Source organism: Girardinichthys multiradiatus, chromosome 11 (assembly GCF_021462225.1).
Source record: "Girardinichthys multiradiatus isolate DD_20200921_A chromosome 11, DD_fGirMul_XY1, whole genome shotgun sequence".
NCBI classification, from domain to species: domain Eukaryota; kingdom Metazoa; phylum Chordata; class Actinopteri; order Cyprinodontiformes; family Goodeidae; genus Girardinichthys; species Girardinichthys multiradiatus.
Genome location: NC_061804.1, coordinates 11,649,553 through 11,663,012, shown reverse-complemented (window position 1 = coordinate 11,663,012; position 13,460 = coordinate 11,649,553). Strand labels below are relative to the sequence as shown.

Here is a 13,460-nt window from a genome sequence, read left to right as displayed (position 1 = left end):
AAGCTGTGGAAAGTAGTTAGTAGCAACTGGAAGGCTGGGTACTTTCAGTAGTCCGGTGACATTGGGATGATTTTTGGGCAGCTTTGCTAAGCTGAAACAAAAAATGTGAATCTAGAGTCTTGCATCTCCAACACGCCGAAAATCGTGCTTCAAGGTGCAAGCTCCTGGATTTATATTTTGATGTATATGTCCTGTTGTGGAAAAAATTGTTTTTATCAAGACCGAGACTGATGATTGTCATTCAGAATCAGATTTATTGAAATTTTGCAAGAGATAATAATTTTACAGCCTTAGATTCAGGATTGCTGCTAAATCATTCTGACTAGACAAAGCAAAAGTTCTCCTTATAGCAGCTTCAGCAGCTTTCAAGGTGATTCTCATGAGACTCCGACTCACTGGGGAGGGAGACAAGGTGAAACCTGTTGTAATTCTCTCCCAGACATGTTAACAATGGAAATTGAACCTTCCACAGTGGGGCGTACATGTTATCTCATAGAAGTGCTCTCTGGAGAAGGCTGAGGAGCATCTCTCTAAGACTATACAGAACCATCTTTCCTAATCCTTGCCTGTGGGGAGGGAGTCTATGGGAACGTCTTTCTCCTGCTCTTTTTACGATTATACAACAAAACTGAAATATTTATTACTGACAGAAATTCATTATAAAATCCTCCTGTCTGGCCTGGAGGTTGGACGGTTGAAAACAACGAGTATCCTACCTTAGCTTGCATAATGCAAAAATAAATAGACTACAAAAAATAGAGACTAAGATTTGGCCTTTAGCACATTTTTTATGTCTGCTTTTAATTTTTATAGGGTAGCAAGTCTCTGAAAGTAAAGCTAATGGCTAGTCCAAGAAAAGCAAAACCAAGGCAAAAGAGATTTTTGCCATCTAATAAGAACTATAATCAATAAAATGTCATAGCAGTTGATGCGAACCCTATGAGAAAACTTTACACTACCATCAGTTTTGTCTTGGTCATTAAAATGAAAGTCTGTGGTTACTTAAACAGAAGACCAGGTCAGTCCAAGGTCTTTAAAAATGACCTGAGGGTAGTTCATCCAGCAGAAGGAAAACTTGACAATTAACACCCGTCAGGTGTTCATCATGATCGCCAAAATTAATGAAGTCATTGTTTTACATGTGTTATGCCAGTGTGTTTCACTCTTTGGCATTCTCATTTTAAATAGTTAGTATAATAGATAATATGTCACTGAAAATAAAGGCTATGGCAAGTCTGAACAAACTAATGTGGAGTCCTGCTGCCACCATATTACAATTCCAATCTCAACAAATACATAGATGTTCATGCAAACCCATAGAAGTCTGTGAACAGAAGACAAGATTGCTCCACACTTTTTAAAACATGTTGAAAAAATACTGCAAAACAGACATCTGAGACATCTACATCCCGAGAAACTACCTGATTGAAAAGTACAGCATTATGCATATCAATAACATAGTAGGCACTTTACCCAATAGAAGATTTTTATTTTTTCCATTGCATTACCTTAGTAACAAACAGTTAGGCTAAAAAACCAAGTACTGCTGCAGCAGTGCGTGTAGTGCTATGTCACTGCCATCTATCACACATAGGACACACTGTGCTGTGCTGAAATAACACAGATCATTAGAACAAAGACATGAGTGTTTATGCTTGAACAGTCTCAAGTGAGATTGCTGGGCACCAGGTTGAACGGTGGCAGATGGTGGTCCCAATCTGAAATTAAATTACAGTTTGTATATCAATTTTAATTTTCTTGATTTTAGAGTCACGTTTTATATGCCTGTTCATCCCTTGATTTTGGGTAGGAAACACCAAAGAGATTTGGCTTTGCAGTACAAGTTAAACATAAGGAACTCATTGCTACAAATTCCAGCTGGTCCCCAACCGTTGGGGGGACTGTCATGTTTCACCTGAACCACTGTGGCATGTTGCTGTTTTAACATAGTAGAAGTTTACTCTGGTCCTGGCAGTGCACTGACTAGCAGTTAGCTCTAGCCTCTGGGAACAGCTAATATGCAATTTTATAAAATGCTAGGGTTAGATATTAGCTTTTGCAGAAACCAGTTTCAAAGACGGCAACGGTACTAGAGTTAACAAACACCCACACATCCATCATGTGATCTAGAGAGCTTGCCACGTTGCTAATGGAACCTCTCTTGTCTGTCTTGTTCTTTATGTCTCTAAGCAGCACAGTAGCAGATTGTTTTAGCTCAGTCAGGCTGGTGAAAAACTTATATTTTCTACACATTAACAGTGAGAAATCTATTTGAAACAAGCTCAGACCTTGCTGATCTCCTGTTCTTAAGTTTAGTTTGATTTTATTTTTGAGTACTTATCCTATAGTTAAATGCAGAGTTTCATCTTATGTAAAACATAAATAAAAAAACAAACCATACAAGATAATTAATGAAAAAAAAAATATTATGTTGAATCAAAGACTTTTGGAAATTAGGGTAAAGGTGGACATTTTGTATCTGAATAGCTAAAAAGCCAAACCTAAAGATGTTCATTCATCTTCTATATCGCTTATTCTATAGTGGGTCACGGCAATCTATGGGCGAGAGGCAGGGTACAACCTGGACAGGTCGCCAGTCCGTTGCAGGGCAACACAGAGAAATACAGGACAAACAACCACTCATTCACATCTAAGGGCAATGTAGGGAGACCAATTAACTAGTCATGTTTTTGAACAGTAGGAGGAAGCCAGAGTACCTGGAGAGAACCCACGCATGCACAGGGAGAACATGCAAACTACATGCAGAAAGACTGCCGGCCAGTAGTCGAACCCAGGACCTTCTTGCTACAAGGCAACAGTGCTACCAACTGCAACTTTGCAGCCCCCTAAAGTTTTTCATTTTTGCTCTGAGTGCAGATATGGGCGAGTTGAGAACGGTAGCTATTTGTCAGGATGTTCTCTTGTCTTTCCCATATTGAAGAGTGACAAAGTGAAATAGGCCTCTGTGTCAAATCGTATATATACCTAATGAGAACAATTTCTAAAGTGCTGATTATTTAAAAAAAACAAAAAAACAAATTGGTGGAATTTTTTCCCCCAAAGTACTTGTTGGAGATGCTAATAATTGTTTCACCAGTAACATTGTTAAAATTGTTAAAGTCGGATTTATTTTCAGTACTAATTAAAATCAAAGGTTGGGTTTTTTTTTCTCGATTTTTCTTTAATGCAATAAAAAGTTTTTTCATTTTTGACAGAAATAAGAAAAGAAAAAGCATAAATTTAGAAAAAAGAAACAAAAAACATTTTTTAAAAAGTATCTTTTTTTTTTTACATTTTAACCAGGGATACTAAGAGTCCTGTCCCGTCTGAGTGTCTGACAGGGAGAGAGATATAAAGTCTGAATATTGTTGTCTTGTTTTGTAATTTAGAAATGTAATTCTTGGAGTTATTTTGGACTCTAAGCATAAATCCGTCTGTTTAATGTTATTATGCTGATTATACTGATCCATGTGACTGATAAAACTGACAGTGTGAGCTCAGATGAATACCTTTGTCAGATCTGTCATTTCTGTATAATGTGTGAATTTTCCTCAGACAGATTGTTAAATTGTGCTCAGGTGTGCCAGAGTTAATGGGCACCGCTGATAGAGATCTGCCGTTATGTCATCAGCCTCTCATCACAGGTTACCACAATCGCTTTGACTTGACTTGGCTCACGCTGGACATTCATGCATGTTTAAGGCAGGATATTTAAAATAAAACACAGTATTTATCTGCAAGGTTGCGCTTGGATTTGCATGACTTGTTTTGCATCAAATTAGCAGATGCCTCTTCAAAACTTAATTAACTCCTTATCAGATGTTTCTTAAATCAGATCTTAATTTGAACACAGCTGAGATAATAATTATAAAGACATACAATGAGTCATAGTAAACAATGACAATATTAGCATACAACTCCAAATGTTAAAGTAAAAAAAGCTGTTTACTTTGGTTCCTGGTTGCAAACCAGACAAATACAAATTTAAACTTTCTGAAACACCAGAGGATAAAGATGTGATCTCACCTGCTTTCAGAGCATGGACATCTAGCACCTCGCAAGTCTAACCTTCTAACTTCCACAGCAGCAGCAGCAGCGTCCCATCCAGCTGGGAACCAGAGTGATGGCTGTGATGGAAGCAGCGGAGGTGATGGGAGGTATGCAGAGCAGCTGGATGTCCTGATGGAGCTGATAGACAGCCCTCTGAACACTCCTGTCTCCACAGGATTAACAGCAAACCCCAAAAACAATCCAGCAGTTTGTGTTAAGTTTAGATTTCAGGAGTTAAATGGAGAAATTCGAGGGGTTCCTGTAGAAACTGTGAATGGAGCTAGAAGAAACAGGTGCAAACCTGAGCAGGGTTTGTGTTTTGGTGGAAATGGGCGCAGGATTAGGGGGGGTGGGGGGGAAGGGAGAGTTAGAAGGAGGGAGTCTGAGGAGCAGGGGGAGTGGAAACAGCAAGGTGTGAGAAGAGGAGAGGGGAGGTCAGGATTCTTGGAATGGAGAAATAAAAGGGAATGACAGTCTGCAGAAATGTTTTAAATGAGCGGGAAGAGGAATGTTTTTGTACAAAGAGGCTCTTCTCATATGGAATGAATGCAATCCTTCTCGTCAGGATCTGTCAAGTGCCCAAATGATGATAAAATATGTCTCTGGTGGAGAATTTGGTAGGAAACACTGAGGCTTTTATCACTTTCTGAATGATGACATTCGAACAGAGCTTTTAAAAAAAATCACTCACCATCTCAAATAGGAAATGCAGTACCTTGAAAAAGTATTCACACCCCTTGAACCCGTTCTTATTTGGTCACGTTTCAACCACAGCCTGTATTTTATTTGAATTTTATGTGACGGCCCAACAGAAAGTAGTTCATAACTGTGAAAGGAAACTCGTACATGGATTTAATCACAGATCTGAAATGTTTGAAGATTTTCCATTTAGCCCCCTCAGTCAGAACCCATTAGAACCACCTCTGGCTGCAGGTCCAGCTGCAGATCTTTTGGGGTTTGTCTCTACCAGCTTTGATAATCTACAGATGGACATTTGTTCTTCTTTGTAAAACAGCTCCAGCTCAGTCAGATGGGATGGAGAACATCTGTGAAGATTAGTTTCAAGTTTTCACCCAGATTCTCATTTGGATTGAGATCTGGACTTTGACTAGGCCATTCTAACACATGAATATGCTTTGATCCTAACCATCCCATTGAATCTCTGGCTGGATGTTCAGTTCAGTTGTTCTGCTGGAAGGTGAATCTCCACCCCAGTCTCAGTCCTCTGCTACCTCTAACAGGTTTTCTTCCAGAACTATCCTGAATTTAGCTCCATCCATCTTCCCATCAACTCTGACCAACTTCTCTGTCTCTGCTAAAGGAAAGCATCCTCACAGCATAGTGCTGCCACCATTGTGTTTCATTGTGGGGATGATGAGCTACTTTTCCCCCACACATTGTTTTTCGTGTGGGCTTAAAAGTTCAGCGTTTGTCTCCTTTGATCAGATCACCTTCTTCCACATGTCTGCTGTCTCTCCTACATGATTTGTGACAAACTGCACAGAGGATGTCTTTTGGATTTATTTCAACAGTGTCTTTTTGCCACTCTTCCATAAAGGTCAGATTTGTGGAGTCCACCACCATCAGTTGACCTGTGAACAGTCTCTCATCTGAGTTGTGGATCTCTGAAGCTCCCCCAGAGTTACCATATGGCTGCTTCTCTGATTAATGCTCTTGTTGCCCAGCCTGTCATTCTAGGTGGACGTCCATGTCTTGCTAGGTCTGCAGTTGGTCCATCCTCTCTCCATGTTCAGATGATGGATTGAACAGAATTCCATGAGATGTTTGAAGTTTGAAATACTGTTGTAGAACCTAACCCGGCTTTAAACTTCTCTACAACGTTCTCTCTGATCTGTCTGCTGTGTTCCTTGGACTTCATGATGCTGGTTGTTCTCTAATGTTCTCTAACAAACCTCTGAGGCCAGAAACAAAATGGCTACATTTGATTTTAATTGGATTTTATTTCTTGCAATCTGAGGGTTGTGTGTTTGACTTGTGGCAGCTTCCTCCTGCCACATGTCGATGTGCCCGTGGGCAAGGCATTTAACCTCAAACTGATGAATGAATGTGTGTTCGTTAGAGAGTGCGTCCGGGTGAATGTGGCTCTACTGTAAAGCGCTTTGAGGGGTCCGTATGACTGGAAAGGCGCTATAAATGTTCAGTCCATTTACCATTTAGGAGCATCAGAGTGAAGTGTGCTACATGCAGACCACACTTTTTAGATTTTTATTTGACAAAATATTTGAAGAAAATGTTAGCTACGCCAGCTAGGTTGAGAACGGGTGGTTCCTAGTCTCTCTATGCTTCACTCTGTCCTGTGTTCATCCCTGTTTGTGCACACAAACAATCTTGGCCAATAAAGCTGTTTCTGAAATAATGGAATGGTGTTAAATGAATGCAGCCTATTGTTACATGTTTTTTGTGAAAAAGGGCATTAAGTTGAACAGGTGTGGATTGGAGTGCTCTCTTTGCTTAAGTTTAAAGCCTCCAGGCACCAAAGTACCACCGTGTCTTTCTTCAAAGGCCCTACGGGACAAACCCCAGGTACACTCACAGTCTGAAACCATCCTTTCTAAGCGCTACGACAGGTAGAGTTACAACATTAACATGAGCCACTTTGGACACTGAGTAGCCCTTTCTTAATTAGGAACGGCCTGGATGGGTTGTACTGGAATTCTAATTTCCCCTCGGGGATCAATAAAGTATCTTTGAATTGAATTGAATTTACAAGACACTTAATTTCCATAGATACTGGAATGATAGCACAGGGAAATCTCTGGTGGATCTGCGCTGATGGGGTCTGGGAAGGAAAGGGCAGTCAGTTGGCTCCTTGTTCCAGGAGGACAGTGGAAGTAACTGGAGAGGCCAGGAGCAAGACGTGTGAAAAGCTCCAGTACTCAGGGCTGAACCCTGGTCACATTAAGCAGCAATAAGACTCTCTGCAGAGGAAGCTTTCTTGTTGTGTAAATGTTCACCCTCTTCCAGTCAACTTGTGAAAGCAAATTTTCTGTAAAGAGGGACAAGTCATGACATTAAGGATGACCTAGTGGGCTGGGAGAGCTTTCTGATGTTAGGGTGTGGAAATGAATGGAGATGAATGAAGGCGTGGAGGTCAAGCTAAGCTGATTCACTTTCATCTGTTTCCTCTCTTTGTTATGGACAGAAAACAGAACATTATATTTTTTCCTTGTATTTTACTTCGATTAGAACACTGTGTGGTAAGGTGTGCTAATTTTTATACATCAGTTAGGATTTACTAACCTTCACATGGTCTACAGCATTAACATTGAAAACATCTCATCCTCATCTATTGTTGCAGCCTCAGCAAATGTCCAAATAATTCTACCAAAGTGTGTTCATGAATAAAAAAGGCTCCATGTCCCAGTAGACTGTATTGACTTTAACATTTTTCTACTAATTCTGTCTTTTTTGTATAAGGCTAATTTGTCTTTTGTCCTGAATAGAAGGTGGCAGGAAAAGGTTTGAATTAAATATAAAATTCTTAACATTACGCTTCTTTTGTTGGATACATCCCAAGCCAACAGACAAAAATGACTGGCTGCACCAAAGTGTCTTACTCTACATGAAAGCTTTTCATACAGTTGGAGAGAACCGCGTGAGAACTGGATCTGAGTATCCAGCATCAAACGTCTTGCAGAATTCATCAAGCTTGACCTTCACAAAAAAGGTCCCAGACAGGATATCTACTGAGCTCTGTTCGGCAGTCACCCAATCTGTGGAGTGGGCTGTTCTAATTGGGCTCGCTGTGCCCTGCCTTTGGCTCTGCCTTGCCCTTCACTTCTTTTCCATTCACAACGGTGGACCTCCTTCCAGTAACCCAAACCTCTACCCAACTGACTCCTTCACCTCAGGCGGACAATAAGACCTGTTCAGCCCCCTGTTGCCCCTAGTCTCACTTCATTAAGCAATGAAGATCCAAGTACTATCTGCACAACAAGGTCCACTCAGACAACAAGATGCCAGGAGTTACGTATCAATAAAATGCAACTGCATCTTTATTCCAACATGCATTAACAAAAGTCAACATCAGACGCAAAGAAGTTCACATTGACGTTCTAGGAAGACATTTTTTTTTTTGTAAATTCATTGGTATCTCACACAGGAACCAAAGTGTCATCTGACAGATGCTCCATGATGCTCAGGTGGCCAGGAGATGTTTAGTTAATGCACAATGTTCTGTTTATAATGTTTATATCAAATCATAAAAGGAAACTTTAGCATGCTAACATATGAAAACTAACATGCAGTTAGAAAGTCATGGAACAAGAAAAACAACAATCATCAAACAAAAGTCCTGAATGGTGTAGAACGAATCAGTGTTAATTTTATACATCTGTGATCTCATTGAAACAGACCTGTTACTCCAAGTATTGACAGAACAGAAATTTAACAGATCTTCTGTACTTTGGGATTTTATGTGTTGGACCGACACAAAGAGAGGCATAAATAAAGAGGCATAAATAAGGAAAACATACCTTTCAAAAATCCCAACAAAAAAACCTGAAAAGCTTGGTGAGCATTTGTATTTAACCTGCTTTACTCTGATGCCCCTTAATGAAGTCCTGAGCAGAAATCCCCAGCAACACGAAGTCCAAGTAACACAGCAAACACCTAAAGCAGGGTGAGGTTCTACAACATCCCAAGCTCTAATCATCTCACAGAGCTCTGTTCAATCTGTCCATCATCAGAACATGGAGAGGATGGCCAACTGCAGACCTACCAAGACATTGAGGTCCACCTGAACTGACTGGCTTAGAAAGAAGAGCATTGATTGGAGCACTTGACAGGTCCATGGCAACTTCCTTTTTTATCTAAAATTCTTGGGGAAATAGTTGCTAATCAAATGTGTGAGCATTTAGACAGTAATGATCTGCTTGAAGAGTTTCAGTCAGGTTTCAGAGCTCATCATAGCACTGAAGTCACTAATGATATTCTCCTAGCCTCAGATAATGGACTTGTGTCTGGACTGGTTCTATTGGATCTCAGGGCTGCATTTGATCCAGTCAACCATTTTCTCTTAGAAATATTCTCTTAGAAAGGCTGGTAGGGAGAATAGAAATATGCTGTAGGGATCAGGGGAACAGCACTGGGCTGGTTTAAATCTTATCTGTCTGACAGATTCCAGTTTGTTCATGTACAGTGCCTTGCAAAAGTATTTGGCCCCCTTGAACTTTTCAACCTTTTGCCACATTTCAGGCTTCAAACATAAAGATATAAAATTTGGGACACAGTCATAAAGTGGAATGGAATTGATTGGATGTGTCAAACTTTTTTAACAAATAAAAAACTGAAAAGTGGGCCGTGCAATATTATTCGGCCCCTTTACTTTCAGTGCAGCAAACTCGCTCCAGAAGTTCAGTGAGGATCTCTGAATGATCCAATGTTGTCCCAAATGACTGATGATGATAAATAGAATCCACCTGTGTGTAATCAAGTCTCCGTATAAATGCACCTGCTCTGTGATAGTCTCAGGGTTCTGTTCAAAGCGCAGAGAGCATCATGAAGACCAAGGAACACACCAGGCAGGTCCAAGATACGGTTGTGGAGAAGTTTAAAGCTGGATTTGGATACAAAAAGATTTCCCAAGTTTTAAACATCCCAAGGAGCACTGTGCAAGCAATCATATTGAAATGGAAGGAGTATCAGACCACTGCAAATCTACCAAGACCCGGCCGTCCCTCTAAACTCTCATCTCGAACAAGGAGAAGACTGATCAGAGATGCAGCCAAGAGGTCCATGATCACTCTGGATGAACTGCAGAGATCTACAGCTGAGGTGGGAGAGTCTGTCCATAGGACAACAATCAGTCGTACACTGCACAAATCTGGCCTTAATGGAAGAGTGGCAAGAAGAAAGCCATTTCTCAAAGATATCCAGTCTCGTTTAAAGTTTGCCACAAGCCACCTGGGAGACACACCAAACATGTGGAAGAAGGTGCTCTGGTCAGATGAAACCAAAATCAAACTGTTTGGCCACAATGCAAAACGATATGTTTGGCGTAAAAGCAACACGGCTCATCACCCTGAACACACCATCCCCACTGTCAAACATGGTGGTGGCAGCATCATGGTTTGGGCCTGCTTTTCATCAGCAGGGACAGGGAAGATGGTCACAATTGATGGGAAGACGGATGGAGCCAAATACAGGACTATTCTGGAAGAAAACCTGTTGGAGTCTGCAAGAGACCTGAGACTGGGACGGAGATTTATCTTCCAACAAGACAATGATCCAAAACATAAAGCCAAATCTACAATGGAATGGTTCACAAATAAACGTATCCAGGTGTTGGAATGGCCAAGTCAAAGTCCAGACCTGAATCCAATCGAGAATCTGTGGAAAGAGCTGAAGACTGCTGTTCACAAACGCTCTCCATCCAACCTCCCTGAGCTCCAGATGTTTTGCAAGGAAGAATGGGCAAGAATTTCAGTCTCTCGATGTGCAAAACTGATAGAGACAAACCCCAAGCGACTTGCAGCTGTAATTGCAGCAAAGGGTGGAGCTACAAAGTATTAACGCAAGGGGGGCGAACAATATTGCACGCCCCACTTTTCAGTTTTTTATTTGTTAAAAAAGTTTGACACATCCAATAAATTTCATTCCACTTCACGATTGTGTCCCACTTGTTGTAGATTCTTCAGAAAAAATTAGATTTTTCTATCTTTATGTTTGAAGCCTGAAATGTGGCAAGAGGTTGAAAAGTTCAAGGGGGCCGAGTACGTTCGCAAGGCACTGTAAATGATAAATCGTCTTCAAACTCCAGGATTAATTGTGGAGTACCACAGGGTTCAATGCTTGGGCCAATTCTCTTCACAAAATATTTGCTTCCAATGGGTAAAGTGCCTTGAGACGACATGTAAATTGGCGCTACATAAACAGACTAAATTGAAATAACTCTGGAGGAGCTGCAGACATCCACTGCGGACTGCTCAGGTGGGAGAATCGCTTTACTACTATTCGAAGGAAGTCAGAAAAAGTTGCGTTTACAGTTTGCCACAAGCCATGCAGAGGGCAAAGCAAGGTCAGTTGTGACCAAAATTAGGACACTCTGGTCTGAATGCAAAATGCTACGTGTGGGACAACACTGACACTGCACATTGCCCTCACACCTCCCCACTATGACACATGGTGGTGGAAACATCATACTGTGGGGATTTGTTTCCTCAGCTAACTTAAATGACTGCATTTAAACAGGAATATGTAGTGACTTGGTTCCACCTGTGCTGATTTTTTTTTCTGTCTGTCCTTTATAGGCAAATAATAATAATAAAATATTTTTATAAAATCACTCAACCTTTGAAGCAAGCGCTCATGGCAGTGTTAAACTGCTAGCTAGCTAGACTGTTGGTAAATACTACCAACAAGTGCAAATACATTTTTCAGTTACTTTCTTTTGTTTTATTTTTTAAGACAAAAATAATAAACCAATATCCCACAGCTTTAAACATTAAAGTGCAACTTTTCTCACTTCCTCTGGCAGCTAGCTGTGCTGTAGTGGTAACACTAGCTTGTATGTAAACAGGGAAATACCCTGATTTATAAGGAAGGAAATGGAGGTCTATTGAGCATCATGCCTATTTTTTTATTTGCCACATTTTGTTTTATATAACATGAGAAAGGGGTCTGCTTTAGTAGTCTGCTGTTCATTTTGTGTTAAACATTGTGTTCACACAGGTGGCACAAATCTGTCTGATTAGGACATATACTAGAACATCAAAGTGAAATAACACGTCTGAAGCTACATGTTTACATCTTGCTAAAATAGATTTGTGTTCTCCAGGGGAACAGCTTCACCAAGATGTCATCATGACAACATTACGTACCCACCAGCTGAAAAAGAAAAGTCATTAAGATACGTCGTCCTTCCAGGCGAGGAGAAAGTGTGTAAAATGGATGGGGAACCACAGTCACTATGGATGTTTGAACGGTTCACCTGAAACGAAACTTAATTGTCAGGTTATAGTCAAATTTTTTGTTCTTCTTTGAGGCTTAACAACAACTAAGAGTTAATTTTGAAGGGTTTTACCTTTCCCACACAAAGGGCGTGTGTATCCAGTGTCAGGGCAGTCCACTGAATAAATGTCATGACATTTAGAGCGATCCCCATGGTGGCGCTAGATGCTTGGGAATTTGGGAATAACTGTAGCTGTAAATTAAAGAATGCCCAGTGATCAAGGCCCATGAATAAATCGCTGGTATCTGCAACTTATATTTAGGGCCCCTGATCAATAAAAATAGACCAAAATCCTCCCGACACCCCTATCCTTTAGAAGTCATCTTTCACACTTTAAAGGGAGTGGGTGAAAGTGGGTGGCACAGGTATCTCACAGAGGATTAGAGCAGTTGGAACAGAAGCAGGGGAGGGAAGAGGGAATTCCCCAGAAACACAACACGCCCGACACATATGGAATGAACCCCCCATCAAAACAAGAGAAGGTGAACAGCATTACACCTCCTCCACGGCCAAGCATTGAGCCTGAGAAACAGAGCGCTGCGTGTTGATCACTTGTACGATGTGCCCGTAACACGAGCGATGTCCTGCTCTGGGCTTCGTCTTTCAGTCGACATGTTGGAAGGGTCCATTTAACATGGAAGCAAACACTCTGACACCTAGATGCCAATCTCAGCAGCTCCTGGCTGCTGTACATTAGCTCTGAAAGGCAAGTTACTATTTTGTTTAATGGATACATTTTATCATCTGAACACACTTAGTTTTCTCCTCCAAGTTTTTGTTATTTAAATAAATAAAACAACCAAGAAAAAAAAAAACACTGTACAAACATACCGTTTCCCCATTTTTTATTCCACAACTAAAGTTTACTTGGAGATAGATGCCCGGTTCTCAAACAAAAGGAAGAAAAATCATAAGCCATGAACGAAATGTTTCTTTTTATGCACAAAGTTGAAAAATCTGTTGCCACGCCTGGTTAAGGCACAACAATGCCTTAAAATAAATTCATCTTCAACGTAGCAGGATAATGTCACCTCTAAAAATTGAGAAAAATCCAACCTTTAAGTGAAGTAACAAAAACTTGTGTTCTTTTAGGTCTGCAGTGGTTCTGGCCGTGGACCTCTCTCATGGAGACCATCTTTGCCCAGTCTCTCTTTCTTATTGTTAAATCATGACCTCTGACCTTAGCTGAGGCAGTGAGGCCTGCAGAGCTTTAGATGTTCTTCTGGGACCTCCTGGGTGAGTCGTTGATGAGCTGTTGGAGTAATTTTGGTAGGTCAGCCACTCCTGGGAAGGTTCTTTTATACATTTTTTCTGACATTAAAAATAGTTTGATAATCTGAACCATATAACTGTGATAAGAAATAGATGGTAGCAATGGAAATGAATAAAAATAATGAATAAAGTTTGAGCTTTAAAATGCTGACAGTGAAACCAGTGA

The 13,460-nt window shown here is 40.6% G+C and overlaps 1 protein-coding gene across 1 annotated transcript in view; it reads right to left on the bottom strand.

Annotated features, from left to right (window-relative positions):
* tecta (tectorin alpha) overlaps nt 1-4,345 on the bottom strand; it is a 46,127-nt gene extending 41,782 nt beyond the window's left edge. The window contains exon 1 of the mRNA XM_047378616.1: nt 4,027-4,345. The gene's annotated coding sequence lies outside the window, so the exon portion shown is untranslated. The remainder of the gene's footprint in view (nt 1-4,026) is intronic.
* Nucleotides 4,346-13,460: the final 9,115 nt, after the last annotated feature.